This window comes from Phragmites australis, chromosome 12 (genome assembly GCF_958298935.1).
Source record: "Phragmites australis chromosome 12, lpPhrAust1.1, whole genome shotgun sequence".
Taxonomy (NCBI): Eukaryota; Viridiplantae; Streptophyta; class Magnoliopsida; order Poales; family Poaceae; genus Phragmites; species Phragmites australis.
In genome coordinates this window covers 17,221,386-17,234,047 of record NC_084932.1, presented here as the reverse complement: position 1 = coordinate 17,234,047, position 12,662 = coordinate 17,221,386, and the positions used below count along the sequence as shown (strand labels likewise).

The 12,662-nt window shown below is 40.9% G+C and overlaps 1 long non-coding RNA gene across 1 annotated transcript; it reads right to left on the bottom strand.

Moving 5' to 3' along the window:
• Nucleotides 1-1,375: 1,375 nt before the first annotated feature.
• Nucleotides 1,376-10,195, bottom strand: LOC133887445 (uncharacterized). The gene is made up of 3 exons (XR_009903576.1): nucleotides 9,971-10,195; nucleotides 2,130-8,422; nucleotides 1,376-2,045 (listed from the first exon to the last, which is right to left on the bottom strand). It is a non-coding gene; the product is annotated as an uncharacterized LOC133887445 (long non-coding RNA).
• Nucleotides 10,196-12,662: the final 2,467 nt, after the last annotated feature.

The following is a 12,662-nucleotide window of genomic DNA, read 5'->3' as shown; positions in this document are numbered from 1 at the left end:
GAGCCAAGGGCATTCTTTCTCTGCCGTTGAACCTACCTCATACAACTGAATTCCCCATTATCCAGTATAACAATAATACAATCATCATCATGAAGGCTCAACAGAGAGATATTTTATACCTCAAAGGTATCCTGCACAACTATATGCAATCTTCTAGACTCAAGGTGAACTTTTCCACGTCGTGTTTGGTCCCAATCAATCTGTTAGAAGAGAAGACTAAGCTCTTGGCATGAATTTTTGGTTGCTCGGTTGGTTCTCTGCCTTTCACCTATCTCAGCCTGCCTTTGGGTATCACTAGGCCGAAGTTTGATAATCTGACCCCCATCATGAGTAGATTGAGCGAAGAATCATAGCTACTAGGCCTTGCAGGAAAGTAACATTGGTTAACTCAGCTCTCTCATCCCTGCCGACCTACACCATGTGTACTCTCAAGCTTCCCAAGAAGACAAGCTCGAAGGAATTGCTTATGGAGGGACCCGAATGGATCGTCCAAAGGGAAGACACTTATTGCTTGGGAATAAGTATGTGTCCCAAAAAACAAAGGGGGACTAGGGGTCATCAATTGGTCATGCAAAATGAAGCACTCCTATGAAGCATCTGCACAAATTTTACAATAGGATGGACATTCCTTAGACATTACTCACTATAGCAGTGGCCGTGACCCTCATGCCTTTAGGGCAAGAGGATTGTTTTGGTGGAGGGATATCATGAGCTATTTAGATCAATTCAGGGGTGTTGCTTCGGGCTATCTATGAATTGGCTCTACTACTCTTATTGGCATGATGTGTGGAATGACGATTACCTCAAAGAGTAACTACCTCATCTGTACTCGTTTGCTAGAGATAAGAATGTATCTATTGTGACATAAAAACTTCCATACCCCCTGTTGACAGTAGCGTTCCAAGAATTCTAGACTCTAGTTGAAATTGGATAATGTGCAGATCCAGAGCGCACAAAAGAATAGTTGGATTTACTACTAGGGTAATGATAGGTATGCATTATGTAAATTTATGCTTTGCCTTTCAAGGCCATATCGCCTCCAACCCCCGTTACCAAGATTTGGAAATCGAAGTGCTCCAAAAAAATTAGAGTGTTCACATGACTTCTCTTCAAAGATAGAATCAACACACACAATATTCTTAAAAGGAAAAGACAAAATTTAGAAAAACAATTATAATTGTGTTCTTTGTAACTTAAACGTGGAGGATATGACTTTCCGCCTCTTCTTTGCATGTCCCTTTAGCCGAGATGTTGGTCTTCTCTTGGCATTGCATGAAACTAGTCAACAGATTTTTTTGTAATGATGGAGGAAGCAGCTAGGGTTTTTCACCATAACTTCTTCTTGAAAGTCTTCGCTATTGCAACCTAGGAAATTTGAAAGCAAATGAATGCAAAAATCTTTCAGCAAGTCAATCTAACTTTTCACAAATGATGGAGCAATTCATTAGCACTTTCATTAACATTGTGCACTTATAGTTGCACAGAATTAAATGTGCTTTACATGTTTCGTTATCCCACTGGATTAACAACTTTGTTTAGCTTTATTCATTTCTCGTTCGTCTCTCTAAGGCTAGCCTACTGTAGGCGTTGTACAGTTTGTTAATAGCCTCCGTGGGCCTTTATTAATAAAGTTGCCGCAATATATTAGGGGATTCCCCTACTCCAGCTCTTAAAAAAAGGATGCCCGTTGAAAATATACTATGCTTCTGTTGCAAGGCTATACAGTACATGCTGCACATGCTCATCTGTAATAAGATTGATGCTTTTCTCCAGTTATGTTGGTCTTGATTTACCAAATAAATGTGTTAAGACGAAGATTGGGATCCAAACATGTCGAAAGCCTTGTTCTGATTTGTATCGATCAAAATACATAAGCTTTGTCCTTGGAGGCAACAAAATGCCGATGCCTCAATAGAAACAGACACAGGACAGCTCAGATGCCACAAAGGATGCAAGATGATTAGCTCCATTTGTGTAAACACCATTTCTTAAAAGTTCAATCAGGTATGCTAGTATGCACACACAGCTCCGGATTCATGCCTATTCTGAAAGATACCGAAAATCAGTACATAGCAATTAAAAGATTAGCTTAAGGGATGATTCTGTGGCACAGGACATTGCAAAGCTACCTTTTTTTAGACCCACCCCAGTCCCTCCAAGCAAGCCTGCGCGGACAGGATTGAACAAAACAACAAAACAAGCAACGAAAAGAATGCACCGTTTCTACATGGTATTTTTAACACTGGACAAAAATCTATTACACTATACAGAAAGATAGACATTCTAAGAGGAAAGGTAAGATACAAAATTGCACGATTAATATACAAAGTTAATTGGGATCAGATTGCTAATGAGAACTGTTGTCACCACCTAGTTTGACTAATAGGCGCCGCCATGCTAAAAAAAATGCAATAGCAGTGGCATTAGCAATATACACAAATGACGACATTGAAATTGGAATGGAACAAAAATAAAACCAATAATCAGGCTAAACCATGGATGGTAGGATCAAGAATACACCAAAAACTACAGACTGTGGGATTCTTCATTTTGGATGTTTTTCTGTAAGATCCACAGCCATTGCTTCTATATCAACACCAAGCAAAATGCCATTGCAATCGATAGAAAAATGTAAATTAATGTCTACTCAAAAACTTGGCCGAAATATCCAATAAAATGATACGAATGTAAAATCCAAGAACCTAAGCATGCAAAAAAAAAACAGAGGAGAATTTAACACAGAATAAAGATCAAACTGAGACCATGGGATTTTGTTGAAAATATTTGTAAGATCAGAAAAGTAGAAGCTCATGCCAATGAATGCTACTCAGCTTGTTTCTGCCAGGAGCAACAGGCTAGGAAGCAAGGGTGGGATAAAAATGTCTCAATAAGTAAACAGCGAAAGGTAATGATCACAATGGTAAGCATATGAATATCATGTCAACTCACAGGTTAGCAGAGAAATACAAAAGAATGGGAAGAGCTGGAGAACCAGCTAACCGTAAACATCGATGTGAACACAACTGGAAGACAAATTGAAAAATGGAAACAACTGCTTGATTTGTAGGGGAAAGCAACAGCGCCGATATGAAACACACACTAAAAAAGAAACATGGTGATCTAAAGAAAAATATAAGGTGGTCATCATTTTTAGATATTTGCACAGTGCCAATATTTCTAGATCTCCATGTCCTAGTTTAAGGTGGTTCTCATTTGACTCTTTCCATCGACTCACATACAACAAAGTCCATAATTTGTACATGATTATTTATTCTGCCTTTAAAAAACTCCAATATCTGTTCCATAATCAGTACAATTGAAAGGAAAAAGTTTACATAACTCCCTAAACTATCGAGTGGTGTATACTTAAAACCTCGTACTACAAAACCAGGTATTGTGGAACTTAAACTTTGTAAAACTGTTTACTTTACCCCCTAACCTGGTTTCTGAGGCTATTTTCGCCTTGCTGGCGTCCACGTTGGCACTGATTTTGCCACACAGGCAGGGACAAGCACAAGGACCGCATGTCAATGGCACAGGTTAGGGACCTTTCTTCTTTCTTCTTTCTTTTCTCCTGGCCCAGCCAAAGATCGATCAGAACAATGGCAACAACAATGCACGCCTGCACACCAGCTGAGTACCTTAATGGCAATAGTGATCGCACCACCTAGAGCATCTCAATGGTGGCGGCATCGGGTGGCCTCAGTTTGGCCATCATCGGACAGAGGACAAGTGATAACAGAAGAGCGCACCAGAGCGAGGACAAAGCGACGGCCTCAGCTTGACCATCATCAGTCCCGAGCAAGAAGGCATCAACAAGCAATAGAGTGAGGCGGTGGCGGGCACCACGGTGTGAACAGGCACCTTGACACGCGACGTCACCAGCGGTCAACAAGGTTATCATGGATGACTTGCGACAAAGGATGTAGAGAAAAGAGGGCAACTCACGCAGGGACCGGCAGCAACAACGAGCTTTTCCATCACGAGGGCTGCAAGGGCTGGGCAGCGAGCACCACCATATTCCAACCGGCTCCCTGACAACCTATTTGTCAATAGCAAGAGTTCAAATTGAGCTCGATGGCGGCAAAGGATGAGAGCCAGGGTGACAACAAGATCTTGATAGGGCTTCAACGCTCTTCCTCCAATCTTCCCCTCTCACAGCAGTACCCTCCCTTCTATATATAGGCCGGCAACCAGGGCTACTGCTCAAGATTCAATCAGTTACGAATTCCATGGATTGCGGTGGCCGGACTCCGATTCAAACAAACCCAAACCACATCTGCTAGAGATAGGAGGGGGGGGGGACTCGATCATGGAGGAGGCGGCGTGACCTGAGGAGGTAGGGTGTAGGCCGATGCGGCCTAGGCGAAGGAGGGAGGGGAGCAATGTGCTCAGGCCGAGGAGAGGGTGCGATGCGGCGCGCCCGGGTGTGGACCAAGAGAGAAGAGGGGTGGCAGCACAGTCCCATCGAGGTGACACCGGAGCGAGTGGAGAAGAAGCACAGGGGAAGGGTTGGATGGGAAGAAAAAAAAAGAAGAAGGGTCCATAACATGTGCCACTGACATGCGGTCCTAGTGCCCATCCCCACCTATGTGGCAAAACCAGTGCCAGTGTGGATGCCAGTGAGGTGAAAAAACCCTCATAAACCAAGTTAGGGGGTTAAGTAAACGGTTTTGCAAAGTTTAATGTCAACAATACTTGATTTTGTAGTTCAGGGTTTTAATTATACACCAGTCGATAATTTAGAGAGTTATGTAGACTTTTCCCTAATTAAAAAAAATTGATTGTTCCATCGTTTAACTATTCTCTTCATCACAATGAAGTGAAGCCGCCTCTTTGAGTCTCCTTGGGGGATTAATTTGGCTAAGCAGTGCAAATGGTGAATGAGGTACCGATCAAGCAAGTTTGCTAGTATGATGGACAGCTGAGAATGTGTAGGCCGAGTGTAGCGGCAAAATGTTCGGTGAAAATGCTATGTAAGGTGGTCATTATTTTTAGATATTTGCACAGTGCCAATATTTCTAGATCTCCATGTCCTAGTTTAATGTGGTTCTCATTTGACTCTTTCCATCGACTCGCATACAACAAAGTCCATAATTTATACATGATTATTTATTCCACCTTTAAAAAATTCCAATATATGTTCCATAATCAGTATAATTGAAAGGAAAAAGTCTACATAACCCCCTAAACTATCGAGTGGTGTATACTTAAAACCCCGTACTACAAACTAGGTATTGTGGAACTTAAATTTGTAAAACCATTTACCGAACCCCCTAACCTTGTTTCTGAGGCTATTTTTGCCTCGCTGGCATCCACGTTGGCACTGATTTTGCCACACAGGCGGGGACAAGCACAAGGACCGCATGTCAATGGCATAGGTTAGGGACCCTTCTTCTTTCTTCTTTCTTTTATCTTGGCCCAGCCAAAGATCGATCAGAACAATGGCGACAACAACGCACGCCTACACACCAGTTGAGCACCTTAATGATAATAGAGTTCACACCGCCTGGAGCATCTCAATGGTGGCAACATCGGGCGGCCTCAGCTTGGCCATCATCGGCCAGATGACAAGCGATAACAGAAGGGCCTTGGTGAATTGTGATATACTTGGCAGCACAACAGGATGGCATCAGACGTCAGGAATACGACAACAGCACTAACAACAAGCTTAATAGAACCAACGCGATCATGACATGCATCGAGAGCACCAGAGCGAGGACAGAGCGACGGCCTCAGGTTGACCATCATCGTCCGCGAGCAAGAAGGCATCAACAGGCAATAGAGTGCAACGGTGGCGGGCACCACGGTGTCAACAGGCACCTCAACACACGGTGTCACCAGCAGCCAACAAGGACCCGCGTTATCATGGATGACATGCGACAAAGGATGGAGAGAAAAGAGGGCAACTCATCGCGGTGACCGGCGGCAACAGCGAGCTTCTCCATCACAAGGGCTGCAAGGGCCCGACAGCGAGCACCACCATATTCTAACCAGCTCCCTGACGTTACTATTTGTCAATAGAAAGAGTTCAAGCTGAGCTCGGCAGCGGCAAAGGATGAGGGCCAGGGTGATAGCGAGATCTTGATAGGGCTTCGACGCTCTTCCTCCAATCTTCCCCTCTCACAGCAATACCCTCCCTTCTATATATAGGCCGGCAACCAAGGCTACCACTCGAGATTGAATTGGTTACAAATTCCATGGATTGCGGCGGCTGGACTCCGATTCAAACAAACCCAAACCAAATTCGCTAGAGATAAGGGGGAGCTTGAACTTGGAGGAGGCAGCACGACCTGAGGAGGTAGGGCGCAAGCCGATGCGGCCCAGGCGAAGAAGGGAGGGGAGCAATGTGCTTAGGCTGAGGAGAGGGTGCGACGTGGCGCTTGGGTGTGGAACAAGAGAAAAGAGGGGTGACGGCACGGTCCCATCGAGGCGACACCGGAGCGAGTGGAGAAGAAGCACAGGGGAAGGACTGGGTGGGGTGAAAAGAAAGAAGAAGAAAGAAGAAGGGTCCATAACATGTGCCACTCACATGTGGTCCTAGTGCCCATCCCCACCTGTGTGGCAAAACCAGTGCCAACGTGGATGCCAGTGAGGTGAAAAAAGCCTTAGAAACCAAGTTAGAGGGTTAAGTAAACAATTTTGTAAAGTTTAAGGTCCACAATACCTGATTTTGTAGTTCAGGGTTTTAAGTATATACCAGTCGATAGTTTGTGGGGTTATGTAGACTTTTTCTAATTAAAAAAAGTTGATTGTTCCATCGTCTAACTATTCTCTTCATCACAATCAAGTGAAGCCGCCTCTTTGAGTCTCCTTGGGGGTTTAATTTGGCTAAGCAGTGCAAATGGTGAATGAGGTACCGACCAAGCAAGTTTGCTAGTATGATGGACAGCTGATGAGAATGTGTAGGCCGAGTGTAGCAGCAAAATGTTCGGTAAAAATGCTATGCAAAAAGGGTGGAACTTGAAAGAGCCCCATAGAATGGCAGAGGCGACATTATGGCGCATGTCAAGCCCATGTCAGCATCTTCAAGCGCAAGCTAATATGAATTTTATCTATAACAATGCAATGTCATTTAATTAGTATTAAAAAATTGCAAATATTGCAAAACTATAAAAATAAAATAGATAATTTTCCATATGGGAAACTGATTTTGCTGAAATAATAAGAACAAAAGTGTAATTTCCTAAATTATATGTAATTATATCCACAAGAACCTATTCGACATAGGTGTCTACCTGAGCATTGATGCATCAAAATAAGTACCATTTGTCTACCTATTCGACATGGCGGCTTGCAAGGGTAAGTAGTTGTATTTTGCTAAGCACCACTATAAGAACTTGCACCGTACATGCCTAATAAAGTCCATGGGGTTTTCAGTGCCCAATTAATGAATGATCATACTTGGCATACATAGTACACCTCCATTCTCATACAAATGTCTTATGGTATGGTTCATGTAGTCAACTTCAAAAATTTTGACCACTTATATGCATAGAAGTATTAGATTCATGATTTGTCATATGGAAATGACAATTGTAGGTTGTCCTCAAAATACTTATTTGTCTGTTTTTTAAAAAAATCTAGCACTTTGTAGTGACTAGAAAAAAGTAATAATTAAATACATTTATTGGAACATTGTGTTTATGTCCATAACGACAAATAAAAGGAAAATGGAGGTAGCAAATTCTTGGTATGTACATTTCAAAAACAATTGTCATGATCATAAGTGAAGAAGATATTTTCTTATGACAAAAAGAGTTATTGTGACAGAATAACACAAAGGGCGCAAAACAATCTATAGTATGCAAAATTCGTTAAACAATGTTAAAAGAAGTAGCAAATGACAATTACTGGTACGCTGCGGTAATAAGAACTACTCACAGTTGTACTACTTGGAAGCCATCAAGATCAGTTTCACTCACCAATGAGCCAGCAAGCACTTGATGAACTTATAATACTTCATGAGATTATGGCTCAAGTACAGGTCTCAGCCAACCAAAGGGACACATGGGAATGTTGCTGGGGCTCCAACAGCAACTCTTCCTGGAAGTTCTATGCCTCCAATTTCAAGGCAATCTCACCCCACCCCCCTCTAATTGGATCTGGAAATCCAAGTGCATAAAAAAATCAAAGTATTTGATTGGCTACTCTTCAAAGACAGGCTTAATTCCATGAATCTTCTTAGAAGAAAAAAATTCCATATTGTAGGGAATGATTATAGATGTGTTCTCTGCGCTCAGAATGTTGAAGTGACCACCTATCACCTTTTCTTCACATATCCTTTTGCCACACGATGTTGGTTGTCCCTCAACATTGTTTGGAACAATGCAAGCCGCTTCTTCTCCATGATCCAAGAGGCAAAGCACGATTTTCATTACCCCTTCTTCATGGAAGTTTTCATGATTGCAGCATGGGAAATCTGAAAGCAAAGAAATATGAAATCTTTCAAAGCACTGTGCCCTCATTTCAGTCATGGGGAACCTATTTTAGGAATAGTGTTCTTCATTTGCATAGGATGAACTTCACTTTAAGTAAGATTGTTTCCTCTTGGCTTGATTCTGTGTCTTAGCCTCTTTCTCTTCCATCCCTCGAACCTCCTTGGTCCAGTTAATGTACAGCTTTTATCTTTTCCTATATTTTTTAATATAAAATAACACAGTAGGGGCTTCCCCTATTATACAGTTTCAAAAAAAAAGAAACTACTCATTGATAAAATTTGACAATGCGTATACAGTTACTTTGCAAAATAGCTAAGTGGAGTAACTCAGAGTGCATAGTGCTTCCAGTTAAGGGTATGGTTATCTTAAATTTCATGTGGTCCTGGCATTTATGAAAGACTAAAACAAACTGCAATAATAAAAAAAGTTGGATGAATCGAATTTCAAACTCAGATCTCACCATGGAAGAAATGAAAATTAAACCATCAAGGAATTAAACTAAACTCTAGATGGACTACGTCTAATATGATCGTACTCTAACACACCGATAGTGTAAGATTAAATGTACAGCACATACATTAGTTGAGCAAGATATGGAAGGTAGTACTTGCACCAACTATTCTCTTCAGATCGAAATTATGCCACAAGCATCTGATGAGCAGTAAGGTATTCAACTAGAGCTTGAAAGACACTATTAAATCGGCACAAGCACATAGTTCTATTCCAGATGCTTACACAATTAATCAAGTTACACAATCACACAATTAACCGTGTTCCGTGCATGATTGGCACAAATGTGCACATGACCTTGCACACGCAATAGTAGCATTTTCATTGCACATCTAACAAGGTCAATTTATGTATAATACGATAATTGGTAATATGCAGGAGTGTTTCATTTAGTACCTGTTACCATAGTTTCCAATGACCAATGGAGGGACTGGGGAATGGACAATATTTCTGGTGGGGAGGAAGGATGCCAAAGCCATAGAAGAAATACACGGTAGTTTACTGTGCGACTGTGACAACGGGAGGGAGCACGCAAGTACACCGCCGCGGGCCACCACACCGTGACGGCCGCACCAGCGTGCTCTCTCTCGTTGTCACCGCCGGCCAGGACGAAACCAAACCCAAGTGAGAAGTAGACGTCATCTGCCCTTGCACAAGCAACGCAAGGCAGAACCAGTTACACAAGAAGTTTATCTATCTACAAGAAACATTGGAATCAAGAAGATTCAAATCTTAATCACATGGTTCAGATAGCTATTTGCATAGACATCGATGCAGGTTTCTTGGAGCCTGGAGGAAATGATATTACATGGATATGGACACAACACAAACCAAGATCCAAGATTCTTGGAAGGGAAAAAAGAAAACAAAATCAGAAAACATGAGGCAACCAGAAACAATCAAGAATGCATCAGGATTCAGAAATCAATAACAGGATAAAGAAAAATCACCACCTAAGAAACAAGAAATGATCCAGGATACTAATTGTATTTCAGGAGACTAATAGGCGGGGGGATCACCTGATAAAGAGCCTGCAGGAAAGAGAAGAAATCTCCACCAGACCACCACGAACCATGGATATCAGACGGGAAGCCTCGGGAAAAATCCAAGATTTTCTTGGCAAGGCAAGTTAAGCCTAGAGAGAGAAGGCAGGAGAGGGAGGGACTAGTATTCGACGCTCCATCCAAAGCATTTCCTGGCGAGTGTGTGCGGTGGTGGTGGCTTCATGGAGAGAGGAGAGAGGTCTATTTAACTCATATATTGAGAAAAAAAATGTAATGCTAGAAGTACATTTGTACACCTCAACGGCAGCCTAAAAGTCACACTTGAGTTTGTTCTAGTACTTCTTGTAGTCCTAGTAAAATGTAGTGGGAACCGTGGAAGTACCAGGTCCAAAAATTAAAAATGTCAAGTGTACTATACATATCCGGTCATTACAAGTCTTTTCATTCTGAAAAAATTGTTGTTACTTTTAATTTCTTTGCATCCTATTTTAAGAATGATTATCACTTAATATATTCACCGTTTCTTGATGGGAAAACATAGTCTGTTATTCCATCCGTTATCAAATAGTATTTTTTTTTAAAATTGCTTCTGTTACCTTTCTAAATAGCACTGTTCAAAATTATTAGGAAAAGGAGTTGAATTCAACAAGAGAGGTGGAACTGGTGTCCTTAACTAGAGGTGTGAGCAATCAAGGGGTAAATAGGAAATAAGTAGAAAGATAGATTTCAACATTGTTATATATTGCGCCCGAGGCAAATTGATATATACCTTAACCTCTAGTGTTGTTTTGTTGTGTTAAATGTTAACTCTCTGGTCACAAATAAGTGGTGTTTTAGATATTGGTATTGACGCCAAAGCGTCGCTTTGGGTAGTAAATTTTGTTATACTATATTTATAGAACATAGCAAAATTACAATATTATGAAACCAATTTCCAAGAAGAATATATACCATATCAGTTTCTTCAATAATATTCAAATGCAATAAATAAAATGTATTTTTATTAAAATGTAGATTGGTTGACTGTTATGAGTATTTACATAAGAATAAGCATATCCTCACTTTTCTAAGTACAATGGATCGATGGACTCCCCTCCGACCATTGCACATGTAAGTGCTTGCAACAAACGACATGAAAAATTGGAAAGTAAATTACACTACACGACACACGCAACAATTGGATTCTTTGTTCAAGATCGAATCATCATAAGCTTTAATTCACTACCACAGAAAGCATTATCAATGCTAGTTTTTAAACTGGCAGTGGGCAATCGGCAATAATAATATGGGATTACCACTGTTAGTTAAAGAACCGGCAAGGATATTTCTTATCATTGTTGGTTTATGACATAAATCGGTAGTGGTACTGTTATTATCACTGCCGGTTCATGTCTATTACTATCAGTTTTAGCCAAGTGATAATAATTCGACACCCCAAAATGCAAGATTTGCATTTCTGGCTAGCTTCAGGTATTACTATCCATGCCCACTTAAACAGAAAATAGCACACGTTTCGCAATGAACCCAAAAAGAATCACATCGATCAAATACCTAGATCAAAAGTGATGAACCCCAAGAGCAGATCATAATAGATGTTGATGAGAATTGATTAACCCTAATTTCATGATTAAGAAATAATTATGAAATGTTCACAAATGAAACTTTTCATAACATTAACTTGGTGACCTTGAAAGAGTTTGGATGGATCGAATCAAGACTAATAATGTTAGAACAAGAAATCCACCAAAAAAACTAAAACATGCGTGCAAGACAAAGAACAAAAAGACAAAACAGGATCACCAACTTATCAATTTATGAAACTTGATTTTCATTATATGAGTTCACAAGATGTCTCTACAAAGCATTCTTAAAGCGATTTCTATAAAATCTCAAACCCTAGATGATTTTCTCTCTTTTCTCTCTCTCTAAATTAGTTCATGTCTTCTCTTTCATTAGATCAAAAGCCGCCTCCATAAGTGTCTCTCTCTCTATGTTTGATTGGAGGACAAGGTTGAATGAAATATGATCATCTATATTTTATTGGATGGGACGATCCAATTTCTTATTTGGTAAGATGGGTAGAGCAATCCAATTTTATGTTTGGTTAGATGGATAAAATTTAGATGGGGTTAGCCAAAATTTAATAGGATCCGCTTTTCATATATTTATTTTTCATCAAAATATAATCATGAGAGATCTTGTTTTGTTGATTTAGTTCTAATGGATACAATTGTGAGGAACCATCAAAATAGTATTACAATTAATCATCAGGACGATCGTTTGTTTAATCACGACCACGATGATTAATTGGAATACCATCCCAGCAGTCCTAGTACGTGTTTTGTGTCCAAGATCGGAACCGTGAGACTCTATCAGCAGAACCTTTCGAGGCCACCGGTGAAGGCTCCAGCGAAATGACCACGAAGGGTACCAATGTTTCTAAAGTGACTTAGACAATATTCACCGAGCGAAACTCAAAATACCCCATGGATAAGCCCTAGGATAGGGTTAAGCTTGGGTCTAAATGGAACGAGGATCGATTAGAGCTCGGGAATGATGGGAAAATAGTAGGGGACGTCTTACCTTATCATAAGGAAGCTTTCTATTAGAGGGGATCACTCTAGGGAAGCTTCGATTTGGAGATCGGGCTCTGGGCTGGTGTAGGGGCTTGAGGTGGATGAACGCAAATAGGAACTCCCCCGACGAA